The 8701-nt window shown below is 40.8% G+C and overlaps 1 protein-coding gene across 1 annotated transcript in view; it reads left to right on the forward strand.

Moving 5' to 3' along the window:
- Frmpd1 (FERM and PDZ domain containing 1) overlaps positions 1 to 8701 on the forward strand; it is a 178140-nt gene that overhangs the window by 55405 nt on the left and 114034 nt on the right. The gene's annotated exons all lie outside the window — the stretch shown is intronic.

Consider the following 8701-nt stretch of genomic DNA (forward strand, 5'->3'; position numbering starts at 1 on the left):
AGTTTCCTTCATTAAACTCCTAAAGTTTGAATCCAAGCTCTGCCACTATTTGAGTGATCCTGGAAAAGTTAGCCTTAGTTTCCTCATTTGTGAAATGGTGACACTAATATAATTTATAAGATTATTAAAATGAGATAAGATAAGCTGATTGGGATAATGCCTAACAAATATTAAGTCTCAGTACATTTTAACAAGGCCAGTTTGTAGGGTCAACAAAATAATTCTGGGAGGCTTTCTTTCTTCCATATGTAAGCTATTCACATTGTCTGGAAGCTTATGACAGTTACTCTTCTTTTGTTTCGCTTTGTTTTGTTTTTGGTATCAGGGATTGAACTCAGGACCTTGTGCTTGCAAGGCAGGCGGTCTATAGTGTTTTTGAGTGTGTCACTGTATAGTTTTTAAAAATTGTTGGTCAAGTATTAGATCATACATATATCACTTATCAAAATCTATTGGTGTTGATATTTTACCTCTTTGAGTGAAAGATGGAAGCATTACCCGCATTTAGGTGGCTTTATCCCATTTCCCTTTTAATATAATGTTTCTTAAATATTACCTCTACATCCACCGAGATCCAACAGTTTATCATTGTTGCTTCCATTATCAAACATAAATTTAAAAACTCAAGAGGAAAATGATGATCTATTATGTTGCTCAATTTTTTTACCCTTTGTTATTCATTTTTCATTGCTGATATTTCAAGTTTATCTTTTTCTGTTTGAAGAACTTCCTCTATCATCCTTTTAAGGTCTATTGACCACATATTCTCTTAGCTTTTCTTCATCTTAGCTTTTCACTTCATTTCTAAAGAATATATTTTTTTTCTGGATATAGAATTCCAAGTTTACACTGATTTTCATTCAACCCTGAAATGCCATACTACTCCCTTCTGGCCTCCACAGTTTCACTGAGAATTTCACTGTTATTTGAACTAGTGTTTCTTGCTACCAGGCATATGCTAGGTCTATCACCTGTCAAGATTTTCTTCTTTGTGTTTCATTTTAGTATAATTATGATGTCTTGGTATGAATTTCTTTACATGTATACCATTTAGAGCTTCGTGAATCTAGACTATGTCTTTTGCCAAATGGGGAAATTCTAGCAATTATTTCTTAGAGTACTTTTTTAGTTTCAGTCTCTCTTTCCTCTCTTTTTGGGACTTGGTTCATATGAATGTTTGTTTAATTCCACACTTAATTATTGTTTTTCCAGTCTACTTTTTTCCATTGCTTATGTTATTCATACTGATCTGTCCTCAGGTTGACTGATTTTACCCTCTTTTATTTCCACTCTACTATTGAGACTATTCAATGATTTAAATTTTTTCAATTATTTGATTTTCCAATTTTATGTCTACTTGAATTTTAACTTCTATTTCTTTGCTGATCTTTTCTATGTTTTCATTTGTTTCAGAGAATTCATAATTGCTTGCTAAAATATTTTTAATGTTGGTTGTTTTTAAAACCTCATCATATGATTTCAATACCTAGAGCATGTTTATTTTGGCATCTGTCAATTGTCTTTTCCCATTCAAGGTAAAATTCTTCTGGATCTTAGTTTGAGGAGTAATTTTTAAATTAGACTCTGGACATTTAGATACTATGCTACAAATTCTGGATCTTTGAGTCTCTATTTTAGCAGGCCTCAACTGATAATGTACTGGTAGGAGAAGAGGAATCATGGACTTATCACTGGGTGAGGAGGGATGCCCAAGTTCCTCACTCAGCTTCTACCAAAACAACTCTAGTGTTGTGTGAGAGGTATGTTTTATGACAGCAGGGCAGGAGTGGAAATCCGAGCTCCCACTTAGCCACCACCAGTCAGGGGAAGGAGAGTCAAAGAGGAAAAGGTTGTGTGCCATTTTTTCCCATGGTGTTAGGCTGGAAGGTGTAGAGGATATTGTCAAAAGAGTTTCTGTCCTGTTAGCTTCCCTTCCCACCCCTTTGGCTAGCACCCCAGGCTTGAGACTTTCTTTTCTTTTCTTGCTTTTGGTTTTTGTTTATTGGCATTTCCTAGTTGCTGACTTCTTAGTGCTCTGTCTGGGATATAGAGAAGGGAATTCATTGCCATATTGTTCCTTGAATCCTAAGGTTCTTAGCTGATTTTCTTTCTCTCTCCAGTATTCAGAGCCTTCTTATGTTGATTTTTACATTATGGTAGTGTTTTAACTGTACTTAGCAGGAAGAAGTGCATCTCTTTCATCAGGACTGGAAGTTTTAGATATACTGTAATCAATGAATTTTTAATCTGATAACTCAAGTTTCTTAAAATCCATACATTTTTTTCTTCTATTTTTTTATTACCACTCTGCTCTCGTTACTTTTTTGCTCCTTTCATCTTCCTGCTACTTGCGTGTCTTCTAGATATTTAATGTACGTTTTTTAACCTTTTCACTCAATTTCTTTGTGTCTTCAGCTTGGCATTGTGAGATAGTTCTCCTTTTTCACCTTTCAGATCTTTAAATCAGTTTTCAGTTGTGTTCTTCCTGTTTTTCACTTCTGCAGTTGAAATGTTTAAATTTAAGTTAAAGTCACTGAGAAGATTCAGAGCAGACTTGAGTTTGTGGAACTTGGACCAAATCTAGTTGACAAGACTAGCCACAACCTGAAAGGTGTGCATTTGCCTTAGAAGTTGATCTCTCAAAAGCCGAACCAGCAAAAGTAAAGAGAATTTTCCAAATAGATGAAAAAGAAATAGTGAAAGATGCTAAAGCCACTCCTATATATTCAAAGCTGTCCCCCAAACACTGAAAATATTTATCATCTGAGAAAGAGATTAAAATGCATCTGATGAAAGATGTAAAGTCCTTGATTTTTTCTGAGAACAGTTTTCATTATATAGTTAAGGCTGGCCTTGAGCTTGCTATGTAGCCCAGACCGGCCTCAAACTCATGATCCTCCTGCCTCAGCTTCCCAAACTTGAATTTTTAAAAATTATGGTAGTCACTCCCAACTCTATACAAATACCCCATCTTTTTCCTTGTTTGAGTCATTGAGTCTACTCCCATTAGCAATAAATTAGAATACCAATTTTATCAAGGATCACAGGAACAGGAAAAAAATAGGCCCAGAAGGTTTATAGGAGAGATAAGGAAAGCAATCCAGACTAGAGACATATTTTCAACCACTATAGCCCTTGTTACAAAAAATAAATGAAACTAGGTCACTTTTGTGGGAATGACTGTGATAAGTGATGAGGCAAGGTTTGGGGAAAATTAGAAGACCGATCTCTTTCCACTGATCCACAGATGGCGGACTTTCTAGCCCAATTCCTTGTTCTCAGAAATTTGTTTCTTTCTTAAGAAGTAAGCTATGAATGTCTGCTGTGTCCTAGAATCTAAGGAGTGAGAAAATGTTGTTTTAATGCCATTATTTCTCTCCACAGAGCAACAATTTCCTTATCCTCAGTAGGTAATATAATCCTCATGATAAGGACCCAGTCTCTTTTGCAGAGCACAGCAGCAGCTCTCTTGTGACTAGATAACACTTTCGCTTCTTAATCTCAAAGAATCATTTGAAGAGCTCCAGGGATCTTCGTTGTCATCAGATAGCATTCCTTCTTTTCATAGAAGAGTCAACTATAGCCCAGAGAAGTGGACTTGCCACGCAGTAAGGCAGACAGAAGTAGTATCTAGAACTTGGGCATAGATTCTTTTTTTTTTGGTACCAGGGATTGAACTTGGGTCCTTGGGCTTGTGAGGCAGGCAGCAGAACCTCTGAGTTAAATCCCCTGCCCTGGGCATAGATCTTTGGAAGAGCTATCCTAATGGTCTTCTCTCCACACTCAAAACAGTCCACAGGTCTTAGCTCATCAAAGTCCCAGTGCAATTCTCTTCATTACAGCCTTGCATTTAAGAAGATTCTGAATACTGAAAAAAATTACCAGTTTATGTGGTATACACTTCTTGGCCAAGCCAATGCATTTCCTATCCAGTCTGGGTTTATATTAAGATCATTACACTTCAAAAGACTGAAGGCCGTAGTGGGCACTCCAACAACATTGAATAAAGGATCACTTGGCAGCCTATTATGGAATCCTGTCATTTTCGATCACAAAGAGACCTGGAGGGTCATTGTGTCCCATTTCACCTTTCTCCTGAGACCCCAAGAATAAGAGGACTAGTGACGAACACTACTCAAATCTTCTTTTCATTCTGCTTCCCAGACCAGTGTGCTTTCTTTCACCTGCACTGCTTCTCATTGATTTGATGTGAAGGTATTAAAATTGCCAATACAATTGTGTTCTGGTATAAAGTTTAAATGTTTCGAACAGCTAATTTAAAATCATCATCCCATGCAAAATGATAGGGTCAGGGTTCTTTCTTTTCTTTCTTTCTTTCTTTCTTTCTTTCTTTCTTTCTTTCTTTCTTTCTTTCTTTCTTTCTTTCTTTCTTTCTTTCTTTCTTTCTTTCTTTCTTTCTTTCTTTCTTTCTTTCTTTCTTTCTTTCTTTCTTTCTTTCTTTCTTTCTTTCTTTCTTTCTTTCTTTCTTTCTTTCTTTCTTCTTTCCTTCCTTCCTTTCTTTTTCTTTCTTTTTAACCATATGGCGTTTAATCCTTCTGAGGAAGAGCAGAAACTTGTCTTAAATCACTGAAGATAGTAACGCTGAAATTTGAAGCAGTACAACATTCTATTTTGGGAACAATAGATGTGCAGCCTGGAAGAGTTAGGCATTCTAAGAAGCAAATTGTATAGGAAAAGCTAACTCTTAAGTCAGCTCTTAATAGTATTTGAATGCAAAGAAAATTAATACAGATAAAGGGGAGGTATAGGCACTTAGCAGATGAAAAATGACACACTCAGTGACACAGAGAAAGCAAACTTAGCTGAAATGGTACTTATGGGAAATAAATTCAAACCTCAGATGTTTTAGTCAGGAAGTCTCATTAGGATGCAACACAGCTTCTCATTATGGATTATTACATAGTGTCACTAAAAAAGGAAAGACATCTGAGAGGGACAAGGCACAACCAAATAGCAATATGAGAAATTTCAGTCTTGCTACATCTTGCTCTATATTAATACTGAATCATTTGACGCTATCCAATCACCAAAATGACTCTTCAAAGTGACACAAACATTAAAAGTAGTCTATATGGAAGTGACAGCTGTTGGGGTAAAACTCTTGAGAATCTTATGTATATTTTATTTGTTGATTTATTCATTCATTCAACTTATATTTATGAAGCTCCAGAAAGACAAAAATAATAAGATATTGTCTTTCTCAAAGAGCTCTCAAGAAGAAAGACAGGCCAACAAACCATTGTACTAGGTATAGTGAGTGTTTTATTTATACTGCACACGCATATGTCAAGAGTAGCAGAGGCACAAAGGGGCCTGAGAAGACTCCATGGAAGAGAAAATATTTTTGACCAGGATTTAAAGAAAGAAGAGCTTATCTGGAAGGCCAGGGTAAAGATGGGGAAGTGAAGAAGCCTCTTGGAGGGATATAATAGCTTATGCAAAGTTATTAGCAGAGTGGGATTTAGAATCCTATAAGAATCTCAGGGCATTCACTTTAAAGCTGTGGGACCTTGAGTAAGTCATTTTACCTCTTGTTGCCTCAGTTTCCTTCTCTGTAAAAGAGGTAGAGTAATCTTCACTGCATGCAACAATCATAAGCTTATGAATGGTGCTGGCTAGTAAGTTATTATCCCTAGAGGCTCTGAATTTTTAGAGCATTGCTAGGCTGTAGCCATTCTCATTATCCTCCCTTTGCAAAGGTAGAAACCTAGAACTGAGAGATCATGGAACTTTCCTGAAATTACACAGATTAAAAAGTGGCAGCACTGGGATTTGACCTCAGGTGGCTCGACCCCAACTATACAGTGTCCTTTATATCTTTTGTTGCATGATGTGCCTTGGGAACATAAAGTGGTATGGGGTGAGGTGCAGGTGGGGCAGCAGGGGTAACAGGTGGGAATGTAATGGACATTAAGACTTTATCTCCAGGTCAAGAAGGAGTGATGAAAGTATCTTCAGGATGAGAGCGATTGTCAGATTTGTGGTTTTAAAAGACCATAGGTAGCATGAGAAGGAGGGACTGCAAATAGGTGAGACTAACCTTGGCAAGAAATGGCAAGGCTCCAGCTACGGCAAGGACAGCCAGATGAAGAGAAGGAGACATGCATTAGAATTGCCAAGGAGACAGAGTTGACTGGACTTAATTACCAGCGGGATATGGGGACCGGGAAGAGGGAAGAGTCTAAGACATTCCTTTGGTTTTTAGTTTAAGTGCCCGGGGAAAGACGTTGTCACCACCAGTAAAGACAGGGAAACCATGCAGGAGAGTTAATTTGGGCACAAGATGTGACTTTGTTTGGGCTCTGCTGAGACTGCAGACAGTTTTGTGTCTGAGTTTGGAGCACAGAGGAAGGTCTGGGTTGAAGTCATACAGCCAATAGAACTGGCTGGCGAGAGTGAGGGGAGCAAAGAGACCAAGGAGGAATGTGAAGACCCTTGGTATGTTCCAGGCTGGCAGATAAGGACGAAATGACCAAATAGATGCAGAGGGAAGAGCAGTCAGAATGGGAGTGGAGTCCCTGGAGCCAAAGGTGACGATGTCTTCAGAAAAACATAAAAGCCCCGGAAGAAACTGGTAATTCTGGCACAGGCAGCTAGGAAACTGAGAGGGATGGGATGAAATTCCATGGGGAAAGTCTGTACTTGCTGAGGAGAGAGTTTTGTTCTTATCTTCCTTTCTGACCAAATACTTTGGTATTTATCCTGCATTAGAGACCATAATTTGATCAATTCTTTTATCTACCACACACTTTTAAAATTAAACTTTATTTTTATAAAATTGTAGATTCGTGTGCAGTTGTGAGAAATAATGGAGCAGCCAGATGTGGTGGTGCACACCTGTAATCCCAGGACTTGGGAGGCTGAGGCAGGAGGACCACAAGTTGGAGGCCAGCCTGGACTACATAGTGAGTTCCAGGTCAGCCTGAACTACAAAGTGAGACTCAGGCCCAAAAAACAAAACAAAAAAAGCAAGGAAGAAAGGAGAAAAAATGAAGGAAAATACATTTGTTTGTTTATTGTGGTACTTGGGACTGATCCCAGGCCTCCACACTGAGTTACATCTTTAGCCCTTTTTTATTCTTTTTTATTTTGAGACAGCATCTGGCTGAGTTTCTGAATTTCCTGGGCTGGGATCAAACCTCTAGCCCTCCTGCCTCAGCCTACCAGAGTGCTGGAATTACAGGTATATGCTGCTCTGCCCAGCTAAACTTTTTCCCCTAAAGCTTACTTTACTTCCAACGTGGCTTCAAAGTCACCCATTTTTGTCCATTTCCCCTAATGATGCTCACCCTAGGCAGAACTTCGTATGCCAGATCTAGAGCAGAGTCTGCTGAGAGAAGCAGACTTCAAGAAGCACAGGCTCCCTCGGCCCATAGATCTGGGTGGGGTTAGGCTGGGCATCAAGAGAAAAAGCAATATTTAGGCCCAGGTACTTAGGAGACCTTCCAAAGATGAAGCACTCCAGAGAGTTTCTGCATAGAGGCCTGGATCTAGAATGAAGGATAGAGAAGATGAAGGATGAAGACAGGTACTTCATCCAGGCCAAGCTGGCTCTAAAGTGCTGCAATGTGCCCCCCCCCACCATTATGGATGAAGAACATTTGTCTGTGCTCCATTTGAACCCCAGAACAGTCTGACCTGTCAATGTGATGATATCCCTTCCATCCTGAAAACTCTCTGGAACCTGCAAATGCGCTGAGAACACAGAGCCAACTTCTTGACCAGGAGTTGGTCCCTCTGACCAGCTTCTCCCTGTCAGCTCTCAGCTCCTCTTAGTGGAATCCTTCTCATTTTGTGGTCTTTGTTCCTGTAGCCTTCGACTGGAATGCTACCTTCACAGTCTTCCCTTTCATTGGTCAACCACAGGGGGCTTTTCAGTTTTCTGTTTAGAGGTTGCCCCCTCCAGGAGAACTTCACTCAGGCACCTGCCATAGTGCCCTGGGCACCCTGGGATGGTGCTACGGTTCCCGGAGCGGCACGGTATTAACAGTCCGTTGGACTCTACTTTGTTGAGGACAGGAGTTGAGATTTATGGAAGATCTGTCTTCACTGTCTAACACATAGCATGGTCCTAGCAGGTGTGCAGTAGATATTTCAAAATGGAAAAAGAGTTCTTGGATAAGGGAGATACTTTTGGGCATGATGGACAGAGAGGTGTTAGGAGTGGAGTCAGGGGAATGGACGAGATGCCTCAAGGAATCAGAGAGGACTGAGTGCAGAGCCCTAGGGAACCTCAGCAGTTTAAGGCTTCCAGGTTTGAAGAGTCTTTCAGGAGACCATAAGGAGGGCCGGAGAGGCATGAGGAAAGCTGGGCAAGCGCCGCTCACAGATCCCGGGGGGGGCGGTCCACAGTGCCAGGTGTGGACCCACCCTCTCCAGCCCCCCTCGGCATGGGGTCCTTTGGGGCGCGGTGGGGGCGGTGGTTAGAGGAGAGTAAAAGTGCCACATCTCCCCGGGTCCCGCACAGTCCGCTCGCAGGGGCGAGAAGGGGGGTCGTCCTGGGTTACAGTTCTGGCCCTACTACCTGCGCTCTGCATGACCTTGGGAGTCCCTTTCCTCTCCAGGCCTCAGTGTCCCCGTGGGAACTCGGCGGACACTGCGTGCACCGGCGGGTAGCTGGGGAAAGTCGGCGGAGGCTGGGCCGGGGTGGGAGCAGGACCGCCCACTGCGGCGGGCCGGG

Source organism: Fukomys damarensis, unplaced genomic scaffold (assembly GCF_012274545.1).
Source record: "Fukomys damarensis isolate Sample0158 unplaced genomic scaffold, DMR_v1.0_HiC HiC_scaffold_36, whole genome shotgun sequence".
NCBI lineage: Eukaryota > Metazoa > Chordata > Mammalia > Rodentia > Bathyergidae > Fukomys > Fukomys damarensis.